This window comes from Anopheles maculipalpis, chromosome 2RL, assembly GCF_943734695.1.
Source record: "Anopheles maculipalpis chromosome 2RL, idAnoMacuDA_375_x, whole genome shotgun sequence".
Classification (NCBI taxonomy): Eukaryota; Metazoa; Arthropoda; class Insecta; order Diptera; family Culicidae; genus Anopheles; species Anopheles maculipalpis.
Genome location: NC_064871.1, coordinates 30,528,406 through 30,542,654, shown reverse-complemented (window position 1 = coordinate 30,542,654; position 14,249 = coordinate 30,528,406). Strand labels below are relative to the sequence as shown.

Sequence of the window (14,249 nt, the reverse complement as noted above, 5' to 3'; positions counted from 1 at the left end):
ATGTGCTTGTTGTCGCACAAACCATTCATTCTGCTGATGCCGTAAGCATCCGGAACTGATGTTTCACAACATTCACAGTACCGGTGGGATGGGTTTTAAAATAAATATTTAATAATCTTACATGCAACTTCCTGAGCATCACAATGCTCTCATTGCCGGTGTTACACGAATAAAATTCCCAAAGCTTCACTAGTCAAGGAATGCACCGGTAATGTTGGAAAACGTAAGCTGTTTTTCCATCATAGTAGGTCCGCACGTAAGTACGGACCGTTTTTATGTATTTTATTATTATTTTATTAATAATTTGTCGGACCGTCGTGGCCTACACAAATATCTTAACTATTGTTAAAAAATAGACCAGTTAAGGACGACTGTGCCGTAAACATACTTGCCATATTGAGGATATACTACTGGAGGATAAACTACTGTGCCCGAAAAGTAAAGTTACATTGGATGTCAAATTTCACGCGCCAAAAGGTGCCCGTGGTTTTTATTTTTTGTTTGTCAATATGTAGGTTTTTGACAGTTCTGCCACGTTTCAAGTCACAAAATCAACCCGGCTAGGAGTTCGGGGAAGAATCTATGTCGAAGAAAAATGTGTACAAATGGTACAGTGATTTCAAGAATGACCGTGAAAAGATCGATGACGAGGACCGTCCGATCCATCTCGACCGACGATGCCCACGTCGTCCAAATTAAGGATTTGGTGGTCAACAATCGTCGGTTGACAACACGAGACCTTCCGGAACCTTCATCTGACGAAAGCGGCAGGATTTATGGAAAAAAGAACAGCTGGTTTTTGCGCCACGATAATGCGCCCTCCCATACGGTCATCATTTTGAGGGAGTTTTTCGCAACAACTGGCACCCATATTGTTCCGCAACTGCAGTATTCGCCAGATTTGGCACCAACCAGAAGTCATTCTGGTTGTTCAACAAGCTAAAACGGCCACTTCGGGAACACCGTTGTGACACCATCGAGGAGATAGAAGCTGCAGCGATGGCGGAACTAAAGGACATCCCACCATCCGCGTTTTCCCGCTCCTGCTTTGAGGAGTGGGAGAAGAGGTGAAAGAGGTGCAATGCATCGGAAGGGGATTACTTCGAAGGTGACCTTCATTTGACCTAATTAAAAAAATCATTTAAGAAAAACACGCAAAGTTACTTTAATTTTCGGTCACAGTAGTATTCATTCACAATAATCGAGGACAAGATTTAGCTCACTTGTTTTTAAATTTTGTTGACAACGTTTAACTAATGTGTGTATTTGCACAAGAAATCATTGTTTCCAGTAATTTTTGTCTTTTTTTATAACTCTAGCAAATTTTGGATTTTTTGTACTCTTTGCCTGAAATGCCTTTAAAACCAATCTAGGAATCAAATTTTGATATATCTTCGTGTGATTTTTGGTGCCAAATGAGTCAAAGTTCCCTGATGACATGAAATTTCAGATTTTTAAATTTTCTGGTAGAATTTTACCTTCATTTCGGTGAACTATTATTAGACTAAGCGTTGTCGTGTTGCAATATGATTATTTCTTGTATGCTATGCTGGTATTGCGGTTAATTTTCTTGAGGTGTTGAACGTAAATTAATTAGATTTTTACGACTTATAATACTTCACGTCAAGCTTTTCATAGTCCAACACGTTTTATGTGTTAGTCGTGAGTTATCTTTATCTGGTGTTTTATATGACATAACGTTTTTGGCCTGCCTTCTAGTTTAAGCTACCTTCTAGATCGTAGATTCAGCTCTTGAAGAGATTTAGCTGCCTTTTTATTTGCTTTAAATAATATCAGTTTAAATGACCGCCTAATTGGCAAGTATTTCATAATAAGATACTTATATTAATAATGAAAATGATGCATGTAACAATATTAAATTGGTATATGCAGTTTATGCACTACGTACTTCAACATGATTTGTGACATTTTGGATAAGTCAAAATCGAAAGCCATTGTTCACTGATCCAAAAGTAATAAGAACGGTTAAATTCAGTTGCGGACCTAATAATATTTATCGTTGCACACAATACAGGAAGAAAGCGAGAGAGAGAGAGCGAGAGCGAAAAATAGTGACAAAACATTGTAAATTGTTTCAATTTGGATTATATTTTTGCAACTTTAATTTCGGTTCGACGTTATCTGTACGCTATTTTATGTTGCTTCTATTTATGTTTTTCTCACTGTACATCATATTGTTTCGTTTCTTTATTTCCTCTTTTGTATCCTTATCGAAAATCCGGTTGTCTGGTGGAGAAAATGTATTTATTTTTTATTGCCTGCTTGCGATTTTATTATTTATGTAGGATGGAAGAAAAGAAAAGACGACACCGACCGTCCTGCCAGGGTGTGATGTGGACTATCGTTTTGTGGCCATAATGGGCCTCCGATCTGTTTGTTGTTGAAGCACAATGTCCGTCGCTCATCTTGTCCCGCCCCTGTTGTCACCTAGGACGGGCCAACACACCAGGTTTCCCTCTCCCAGCTTACCAGTTAAACAATGTATTTTCGGAAGCTGTTAAAAATCTCATTTACATAATTTAATAATCGTCAGCGAGAGACAAGCGGCAGCTAGTCAACTAGAGAACACTAGAGACTCCTCTGGCCGACTGCTTTGGTCAAGCAGTTGTTTAAGCGAAACCTTAAAATGAACCAATTGAGCAAGCTGCTTTGCTATTTTTTGTCTCATTTTTCTGAAAGAGCACGTGAAGAGTGGATGTTGTCCTCGGTGGCAACAGAATCAGCTCGAAAGTTTTTCTATTTGGTCCGCTTTATTCCCCGAACAAACTGCCACTGATGCCGTGGGGCGACTGCTGCGTGGTAAAGAATTGTTGGAAGAATTTTTCCTCCGCGAAAGCAGGGTGTTTGGGTGGGATGAGGGTTAGTGGTGGTGGTGTGGAGAGGTTACCTTAAAATAAATGGAATGGGGGGAAAAATCTACCAAATTGTTGCTGCTGCTGCCGTGCTTCCAGGAGGACGAAGGCCGTGAAGTTTTTCGTAAAACCCCGAAAACAAAGCTGCGAAAGGAAAGTCTTACAACAAAATATGAAAAACCATCCAACATTGAAACATTGGAGCCACCCATTTGGAGCCCTCTCTCATCACCCATTCCGTCCCTCTGAAAAATGGAAATGAATAAAGGATATCAAGTCTGCTTTTTTTTTCGTTTCTTTTTGCGTCTGTTTCTTCCCTCGACCACCTTTACCATTCCGGGACCCGATTCTATTTGACCGACATTCTGGATGCCCGCGTGATGAAATACCTTCGACAAAGGGCTTTCCTGGTGGACAAGCGCCAAAAAGCGTCTATTTCTCCCGCAGCACCCAAAATGCTTCCACTGCTCCCGATGCTCATTTATGATGATGGTTTAAATTTTCATTAAGTTACATTCTTTCTTCTTTTCCGGCGCCACATTCCACTTTTTTGGCATTATATTTCCAGGTAGTTATCGGTTGGGGTTTGCGTTGAGGCTGGCTGGCCAGTTGAGGTGGCTGCCGTTGTGGGGGTTTTGTTTCTATTTTGCTTGTTTTGGTTGGGTGTCCTTTTGTCGAAGTGACTGCTATCTTTTCTTTAAGCATTGAGCCTTTTTTTTCTCTTCTTCCATCTGGCGAAAGACGAGGAAGCTGGGAGATGAAAGATTGGGGATTGCTCTGATGGTCCCTTTAGGCTTACTTAGGCATGCTTGGCTCGTGACAGGGGATGAACTCGAGAAAATGGCTCGAAATTGTTTTGCGAGCAAAAATATGTCAAACCCGAGCGAGGGATCCCGAGCGAGGCTTCAGGTATTTTTATGACAGCTTTTTTCGGCAAGGATCGGGTTGTTGATGTTTTGTTTTATTTTTATTGAAAAAGGCCTTTTATTCTAATGGCTTAACATATCTAACTATAAGACACATATCAGGGGTGATTGTGTGGCGGTGTGGAAGGGATAAAAGATATTCATTTTTAAGGAGCAAATTTGGACATCAATTTGTTGATGGTTTTTGCTGTTAAATTAGAAATAGATTACCAATCCACGCTTTGATAGCAACAGACCTATTGGATCTGCACGAAAGATTCCCAGCGTTAACAAAAAATGTCTTCATCGGTACATTACGGACAGGAATTTATTTTCTCATGTATCGTATTAAAACATTGGACACTTGACAGTAATGTTGGGTCAACAACTTTTAGAACTTATCAATCAAACAAGCGCCAATTACGGGGAGCGTTGTATCTATTATGTGAATGAAGAGAGCTACGGTTATGGCCTGCTGTTCAGGAAGTATAGAGGGGGGGAATGTATTAGTTAGTCAACTATGAAGTGAGTAGTTCAAACATTTACGGGGCAGCTCGGAACAATGGTACTAGTCTTCACACGTCATAGCCGGGTTTTAAAACCAGCAAGCCATTCTACAGTAAGCCATACAGACCAATAATACAATCAAGAAGCAGTTTAAACATTTTAAAAGAAGCGAATTGAGTTTGAAAATTTGAAATTGAAAAAATGAGCTCGAAATGAAACTCTTCATGAGGACTTTTTGCTTCTTTGAAAGTGAGAGAACTAGTCATTTATATTCGTCTAAAAGCATTGTGATTCATCCAAAAGTTATTGGAAATTATGTTAGTTATCTTTGTAATCGTTTTTAATGTAAATTGGATCCATTATGATGACGCACAAAACATTTACTGAACCTGGTAAATATTTCTAAATGACTATGAAGACGACTGCTTCTAAGGGTTAAACCACCAGTTGGTTGTGGTGCTACCCCAAGGTTTAACAATAATTAAAGTAAAACTGTCAGAATTATAACTTGTGAACTGGTCAGTAGTATTTCAATAATATAAAGTATTCTTAGGCATTATACTGTTGCACCCTGTCAAAACCTGATTGAAGAATAGTGGAAAATGGGAATGGAAACATCTTTTTCTTCTTCTTGGCCTGCTCAGGGTTGCGCACGTCGCGTAGGCATGGTCAGGTCACCAATCAGTTTCCAGAAAACTCGGTCTAGGGCTGCACCCGATCTCCGACACGTTAGACTCCACTTGATCCAGCTAACGAGCTCGCTGTGCTCCTCTACGCCTCGTGCCGAACGGGTCGCTGACGAGCACCTTCTTGGTGGGGCATGAGTCCGGCATCCTCATCACGTGCCCCAGCCAACGTATCCTTCCGGCTTTGACTACCGTCAGGATATCAGCAACACCAAACAGCTCAGCTAGCTCGTGGTTCATTCTCCTTCGCCACACGCCCTGCTCGCACACACCGCCAAAGATAGTCCTTAGCACACGCCGTTCGAAAATGGCGAGTGCAATGGCGTCTTCCATCAGAATCATAGAGGACTACCGGACGTATCTTTGTACGGTAGATCGTGCATTTCGTGTGTTGTTTCAGTTTTCTGTATCGCGGGAGTTTATGCAGTCCGTAGTAGCCATGAGTCCTCTGAACATGGAATGGAAACACATGCTTTTGATGTGTAAGAATATAGGAATTCGCCCTCACTTGCCTCATTTTCCAGACATCCACCTCGTACTTTTTTTGTCGATACAGACCTCTCTGAACGCTCTACCGCTGAAGCGAACCATAAATTGACTTTATTCGTTTTCAGATCTAAATGTTGACAGTCTTTCGGATCAATTCGTAAATAATGTTTGGAATTTATTAATTGCCAGAATGATGGAAACACGTTGTAGTGTTTGGTGAATAACAATTTTTGACATAGTTTACTCGTAGTTGAATAGTCTGTGTACGAAGAGTTAATCCATACGAGATGCAATATCCGGTTCTATCGCTACTGCTTTGGCTATCGGATCAACAATGGAAGATTTAATTTGCTGCATAAAATCTACTGAAGAATTCATCAAACAATTCGTTTGGACCATTCTGGTCATAACCCAATCTTAAATTCATTACTGATACGAAAATTCTTCTCATTGTCATATGACGAGTAGGTAGAGGTCGTACGGTTATGGTTTGTTTTACATCATAAGAATGGAATTTACCACAGGAATGCATTTTCACCGACAACCCAGTGACAAACAAAAGCCAGTGTCGCTTAAGCCATGATGTCATGCCGTGTGGAGTTCGGGATTCTTGATCGTGATGAGAAGTCGCTCAAGGTGTACCATCCAACATATACAGTCGCGATGATCGTTACTGCAGTCATCGTGTATACACGCTTCACTATATTCGTCAGTCATCGAATTAGCATATTTAACTTCCACCTAGTCCCTTACCTTGTTACTTTAAGAAGAAGAAAAAACATCGTTTGCTCTTTTGTAACCAACACCATGAAACACAATGCCTTTCTCGTGGCGAATTATTGTATAGAGAAGGGGAGGTGTTAGATTGGCCATTCATGTGGCTACGGTTCCATTTTTCGGAGAGTGATCGGTCTTACATCATCGACACAGGGTGATTCCACTCTACTCCTCGGACCTGTCAAAGGCGGATCAAACGGAGAAATATTGCTTCGCCTCTCGTGATCATGACCTCACACTGAGGGGTAGCTGGTTGTTAGAATGAGTAAGCAAAACCATTGACATTAAATCGGTACCTTAATCGTGCGAGATAAATGTGAATTTTGACGCACGAGTTTGAAAGATTTTAGAGTTTTAATAATTTTAAATGAAATTTGAATATTTTATTACCATTTCAGATTTTTTTTTTCAAATTTTCTAGAACAGATTAAATTATGTAGCACAACAATAAAGGGGAAAGTTCAAACCCATAGCATAGATTAATTTTTACACCAAGTCTTCCATGTTATGAGTATGACAGCGGTTGACAAAAAGAATCATGAAAAAAATCAATCCTCATCCTATCACGACTCCGAATCCCGAACCCGAAGTTTCAGGTTTCTGTTGCGGTTGGGTTTTGAAGGCTGGTTTGACCGCACCATTGTTCGCCTGTAATAACTAGAAAAAGGTTTTGAACGGCTGAGATTAAGTTTTCCATTCAACCATCTTTGATTGAATCAGTTCAATATGGTACCCCGCATTTGGGGGGCCGAGGGCATCCCTGTTTGAGGGCATGAAAGGATGGCAAAATTAATTTCATCCATCGTCGAAAGTGGTATTACACCAACACGTACAATATGCTTTTCAACAAATAAGAATAATCGAAGAGAAAAAAAAACACGGAACGTAGTTTGTAGCGAATGATGGCGGACGGGAAAATAGTTCATAGTCTTGACGACACAACGGTTGAGATGTTTGTGTGGTGAGGTGGGCAGAATAGATTTGTATGCAAAAATTGATGAAAAGCTCTCGCCGTTGCCGTTGAGTTCGTAGACGACACCCTGTCTCATTTATTTCGTTCAAGAATTCTTTAAGAATCGCTACATGAATTTTGTGTAAACTACAGCGGTACAACACTGTTGTCCCAGTACAGCGTTGCAACGTTCGAGAACGCCAATGTTTAGTTAGCCAAGAAAGGCTATAAAACCCAGGATAGCCGTTACCCAACTCCGCGTGGAAAAAAGACACCTGGATCGCGCAACTGCCACCAACGGATTGTGCCAGCCAGTAATGGTTTTCTAAAGTTCCGTTGTCGTTCTTTTGCACGCTGTCGTAATATCCGATATCATTTTACCGGATTTTTGGAGAGTTTTAATTTAATGATTTCAATGAACGGTCGTTATCGTTTCATGACCGTTCGCTCGGAATGTTCGGTGCGTTTGGCAGGGGAATTGATCCTTGCCTGAATTAACATTGTGCTTTATGATGCTATCTAGTTAATTTCATCAAGTGTCGCTTGACGTAGAATGGGTAAAGGGGGTAAAGGAGCTATTAAAATTAATGCAAATTGATTAACAGCGCGAAAGGGGTTGGATAATAACGAAAGTGTGTGAGTTGGTGTGGAATTTAAAGTGATTGTTGTAGAAATGAAATATTTTCTTTATTCATTTTTGTCGGGTTAGTTTATATAATTAACAGGATAGTCTGCATTTTTAGTAGCTTTTAGTAGTAACTTTCTGTATTACATTGCAAAAACTATCGAAAGGAATGTGTTAGATCCTTGATGATCCAATGATCAATTTCGTATGCACAGTTGCATTTCCAGTGTCAATGTTGAATCTAGATTTAATGACAGTATAACTAATTTTATCGCGAAGCACGTTACTTTAGCATTAAGCATAGTATTTGACGACACATAACTGTGTGAATTAAACAACTCCAAGTTATACGATACCGTATTACTTCTTGCGATAAACTATTAGAAAATAGAAAAATAAGTTAAAGACTGCCCTTGTAGAATCGTTTCTTCCATCTGTGAGGTGTGTAGAAATACACCTAATTTTGGATGAGAGAGCTTTTGAAATATCATTAGACAAAAATCATACTTCATAGGCCTGATTATCACATACAAATTGTCAAGAGAAATTGTTAAAAACGGAAGATTCGAATTATGGCAGCCGTTTGTGTTGTCTGTTGAAAAAAAAATAAAACTTAACGAAAAACAAACTTACAAATACACTGGCTATTATTTGCATTCTCTAACACAAACCGAGACTCGTATTTGTCAAACTGTTTTCCATCAGACAGTCGAAACGGAAAGGCTTCACTCGGGTCTGTGTGTTTCCAGTTCGTTTTCTTTTGTAGTTGGGCCAATCAAAATGTGAGTATTTTACTTCCGAAAGGATCTAAAGGTATTAATTAAGTGTTTTTGTGCGTTTTGTACGTTTGCTTTACTTACAATCATCGCGTTTAAGCTGTAATAGCCCTTACGGTTAAAACGGTCGACCCGTACAGTCCAATAATTTTGATGTGAGTACCATCAACACACATCACAACGCCAGGGATGCCACTACGGGAATAAAAGTATCGTCGGGCATCTTGCTTCGTTGGGCCAACGTTTGTATTGACAAGCTTGTCTTGAAACTTTGCCGATTGTAAGAGATGATCAGGCCTCATGTCTTGAATAGTCAGCCCTAATTCCGGAGGACGATCCGGATGAGATTTGAACCCCGGTTCTGCCGTTTGAAGAACGGCGTCGCCCGATGGTGTAGGTGACACCTACACCATCGGGCCGCCATAAAGTTGCTACATCCCGCGAACTACCTTTTGTTTGTTGAGTTTTCCGTCTTTTAACTAAAAAGCGCATCAATCGCCAAAAAAAGCAATGCTCTACATCGATAAAGAATGAAAGTGTTGTGTGTGAGGGTTAAAGTAAACTTTATTTGTTGCATTTAAACGACACAACCTAAACCAAACATATTTGCCTTCGACTGGTGGTAGGCATTTTGTTTCAATTTATCCTCATACTACCAAAAACACAGGATTCGGGGCACGCTACATGTTGAGTAGGCAAAAAAAAAAAGGAAGAAGAGGTCAAACAGTTGCGGTAAGGTGTTTGTAGTGCTACACACACATTAACGGGCAGTTGACGTTAAAGGTGGGTCTTCAATATTCCAGGAAGTGGTACCGCTGGAGTGTGGTGCGCAGATACCTCGTCGTTGTCTTTTTGAACAAAGCACCATTCTACGTCCTTACTCGCCTTCGGTGTGAAGTGGTGGGAAATCCTTTCGGACACAATGGCTGTGTGGCATCTTAAGTGTAGTCAGTTTTACCGTTTTATGTACACTACCACCCCATCACGTGAAGATGATGGTGCTTTTCCGGTGTCATCTCGCTCTCTCGCTTGAAAAGGTGGGCGAGCTCTTTTCGTCCAACGGCAAAGGAAAAGGCAAATGAGATTCAATTTTTACCTCCTTCAGGCTGGGACAATGGCCCGAGAGATCTTTGCCAGGAAGTGTGGGAGTACGAGGTTAGCGTCAACAGGAAGTAACCATCGCCAGAAAACAGGATAAATGAACCCATTAGGAGACGAAGATACGATAATAGATCGAAGCACTTAGAGTGGTCGGTTTGTGGGTGGGAAGAAACAGAAAGGTATGTCGGGGCGAGGTTTGGGAATGAATTTGGAGGGAAATTCTTTTCCAGCAATGTTTGTCCCTTTCTATTTCCCTTTCTTTGTCGCGTGAAGCCTATCTTGCTTCAGGTTGCCGTACGTTTGCTTTGGATGCATGATGGGCATATGGTTTGCTCACTGGTAGCTTCTGATTTTCTTAAACCAAAGATACGAAGAAAAATCTCCATTTCTTTATAATCTGCATAACTCGCTCCTTTTCTGCATCAATGACTGCATCATTCGTGTGGGAAGGTGTGCGAGGGCAAGTAACAGGAAAATTGAAATACTTACTAAACGACCTATTTGAAGTTGAAACGAAGCGTTTTTCCTTTTTTTTTTTAACTAGGCGTCGCGTCGTTGTCCTTTCGGATGGGTGTCAGTAGATGGAATTTTCCTCAATTATGTCTTTATTTCCTGTTTGTACTTGTCGAACAATTCTGCATAACCCTAGGGGCGCAACAAATGACGGAAATTGACTTGACGTTTGTGGGAATTTTCTAGTAGTGACGTGGATCAACAAAAAAGGCAAGGCAAAGAGGGGAATGAAATTTTTTTCCAGCCGGATGGGAAAAATAATTGTTGTCAGAGATATAGATGTTGGAGGTTTTTTTAAGTTGGGCTGATCTTTAAGTGCACTTTCTGTATAAATCCATGCTCAAATGTTAATTTCCCATGCAATCATTCCAATAAAATGTTGTCATAATGTGCCGAATTGAATTACACTCCATCATCATCATACATGCTATCATTAAAAGTGCCCTATAAATGCTCAGCAACATTGTAAACGGCGTCCAATATTCATTTTAGTCTGCACGCTTCCAGACGCCAGACCCCAATTGAGATACCAGAAGCGCAACATTGTCTGCGCGGTATGTATGCGTATTTTGCATGATTAGCATTCGATACGCCGTTCCCTCCTACAGCTAGTGTTGGCCACTCGATTTGAGGTCAATTGCGTAATGCAGCCATTTGGAGATTCCGCACGCACCAATGTCAGTGTTGCAGACGGGACGGGACGGTGTCTGCTTTAGCAATCCGGTTTTATGCACCCAACCGCAACGAGGATCACTTTGATGGATGATCGTTCTCCATTCGGGAGAAAGGTACCCAGTTTAAGGTAGCGGTTTAAGCTATCTCCTGCTTATCGATTTCGTGAACGAACTTGCAAAAGAATGCAGTCTAGCGAGGATGGCAGCAAAGATTGTCGATTGTGTGCTGATTGATGTCAATTAGGATGGTTTTGATCGGTTTTGTTGTATCTAGGTTGAATGTTTAATATGTGTATATCTAACTGTACCGTGAAGTCCAATTCTACAAAAAACCATTCTACAATAACTGATTTAGTATGCATTTTTAGGGTTTCCGATAAAAACTAGTACTTCTTGTTCTTGGGTTAACACCCTCTAAGCTTACTAGACTCACCGATACCACGTAGTTCGATAGTCAGTCCTCACTATGGGGGAACAGTTCGGATGGGATTTGAACCTTGGTCCTGTCGTTTGAAAACCGACGCTGCTATCGTCCGCCCTATACACTAATAATGTTTCAGGCAATTCTGGACATTGTTTCAGATGAAATGGACTTTGTCTTGAGCAGTGCTCAGAATATTCATAATGCGTCTCGGAAATGCTGTATGATTTGCATGCAATTTTTGTTTACATTAAAATACTTCAAAATAAACAACCCGCTGGACCCTGGGATGGTAAATGGCGGTTTATTAATTCACTGTAAATAAAGAATTAGACAAATTCACTGAAGTATAAATGATGCATAGGAGCGTGTACAAGTACCGAATGGTATTCTGTTGATGCAACCTTGAAAGAAGCTCAATATTATCGGGAGAAGTAAGTGATCGCTTCAGATATGTGATGTTGGCTTTTTTTCCGGTACCAATGTGTTTGTATTTGCGAGTAAAATCGTGCGAGAGCAAGAAAGAAACATTCAACTTGCAGTGATGATCCATGTAGCTGATGATGATGATGACGATGATCGTACATGCTCTCTGGAGTTAACTTCGGCGAAGCATGTCGATGGTACCGCCGTTTTTTTTTTGCCTTGTATCTGTCTGTGTGTGTGGTTTCGTGTTGCATGGTTCGACGATCATTCCCGGCTACGACCGGTTTTTATTTGCTGTTGGGTAGCTATACATTGCCAGCATGGTGGATCTTCGCATGGAGAGACACAGAGTGGCCATTTTCAAGGTTAAGTGCGCGTCATGTCGTCGCCTTGGGAGGGAGGTTTGCGATCGTACCATAAGATGGTGTAAGTGAGTGTGTGTGTAAGTGTTACGAAGCCGGCCGGTTTGTTCGATTCCAGGTCTCTAGGTGTGCCTCGGTGTGTTGGTATCGTTTCCGTTGCGTCATAGCTATGCTGCATGCACCCTACATTCGCTGTTGCGGGAAGGTTTCGGCGTAGTGGATCGTGAAGAACATGCTTTATTATTTCGTTCAACGCGCAAGCTGGCATTTAAGCAATACTTTTCCATTTTTATTGCAGTTTTGCTACACCCTTTACAAGCTGGACAAAGGACTGGCTTGACTGTTGAGTAGAAGAATTGGCAGCGCAAAACTTTTGATGCAAAATTCATGGCAGTTACCTATCCCCAAACGGCACCCAACTCTGTTCGACATTCTCTTTGCACAACGCACACGATCGAATGAAAAGCGCTGGACTTTGGAAATTCCACACAATAAAACACCGCCACTGTACAACGGGTCAGAACCCGGTTCTGGATCTGATAGTACGACTGGGTGTGTGTAATGATGATGGCGGAAGAGACGCAAACAAGCATATGATTACTGGCAAATGGATGTTGGTGTTTCGGGGTTTGGGTTTGCATGCATGTGTGCGCCAGCTAGACAGTGTGTAGCTGTGTTGGAAGCGCAAATTTGCGCTAGGTCAATGGACCGCTCTCCTCTTTTCCACCTTCAGAAATTCTTTCTGCATTAGTGTCCACGGGTTGCTTTTTTATAACATCCCCACCCCATTAAACCGTCCGACGCGAACGTTTCAGTTTTCGGTCAAATTTGGGGGATGCTTGTTGTGGACACATTTGTCTTGCATGTTGATGATTGTTTTTGGTTTCTTAATGCACGATTAGAAATAGCTACGACCATGTTTATCCCTCATAAAAGAAGTATTGTCGAACTATTGTCGAAGAACTTGATGAAGGTCCAAGATTCACAAATATATGGTCATCAGCTGAGACTCGGTTTTTGTTCCTCAAGCAAACAGAGTCAAATGGTGGGGGGTATTTAAATCTTCTGGAGTATTTAAATTCCCTGGTAAATTCATACTTTTTATATAAACAAGAAAAGACCAAGAAATGGGAAAAGCCACTGAACCATCTGCAATCATATCGTTAGCAACGTGGAGCAAGTAACTACGTCGCATTCCGACTAAATTCGACTGGATGGAAGGCTGCACGGTGTACTAAAGTGGCAAAAAGGGACTAGAACGTTTGTTCTGACCGTAGCCTTATTACCGTAGACTTATTACTTGTGTAGGCTTGTTTGTTTATAAATGCCTTTAAAGTACCTGTAAAATGTTGACCTAATTTGGCCGAAATCGTCTCGAGTTTCTGCTTCGAGTGCAAAGGGTTTAAACTAGATATGTTCATAATCGGTCGTCAGGATAAGCCTCACTATTTTCAATTGTTTTATCATAGAATACCATTAAAAGTAGATCGGTTCTGTTTGATCATACTGCATATAATAGGGGTGCTATAGACGACGATCTTCAGGCGAACAGATCGCCGAGACACCGGGTCGATCGATTAAAAATTAGACTTTAATGTCTTGAAGATATGGATTGTACTACAAAAGTCAAAAGGTAATCAAAATATTTGTCTTCGCAGGATAATAGCGCAATAACTATAATTGAAATCGAGATTTGTTTACTTATGTATAGCTAAATATCTTTCTTTTCTTTAGCACTCTGCCAACATTACGTCTTAGCCTTCAATTTCTGTCTTCCTTGTCTGTTAGTTTAGCCGTAGTTGAAGAGTCAGTCCGGTCAGGGTTCGATATCTGGTATTAAATTGTGGCACCTTTGAAACGGCCTCATTTGTAAGTTACGTTTAAAAATTCCACAAGGAGAGTAGTTTAATGTTCGATACTATTTAAAAAATAAGAATTATGTGCAATTTTATGACAATGCATTTCGGTGTAAAACTACTAACTAACTTACCTTGCTCATACATGGTCCAATTGCAAGCGAGAAACAGTTAGAAACAAAAAGCATTCCGCATGTACTGTTGCGTTCCTCAGCAACGCCACTACGCCAATCCCAAACGGGGTAACAATGAGACGTGGAATCCTCCCAACTATGTCGATTTCCGCTGGGGATTTACTGTCAAACA

General features: G+C 40.9%; 2 protein-coding genes across 7 annotated transcripts in view; one reads left to right on the top strand and one right to left on the bottom strand.

The window, feature by feature from the left end:
* The window catches only part of LOC126558885 (heme oxygenase 1), a 536,918-nt gene extending 525,594 nt beyond the window's left edge, over nucleotides 1-11,324 (bottom strand). The window contains exon 1 of the mRNA XM_050214967.1: nucleotides 11,321-11,324. The gene's annotated coding sequence lies outside the window, so the exon portion shown is untranslated. The remainder of the gene's footprint in view (nucleotides 1-11,320) is intronic.
* Nucleotides 1-14,249, top strand: part of LOC126557414 (polypyrimidine tract-binding protein 2) — a 202,731-nt gene that overhangs the window by 27,527 nt on the left and 160,955 nt on the right. The gene's annotated exons all lie outside the window — the stretch shown is intronic.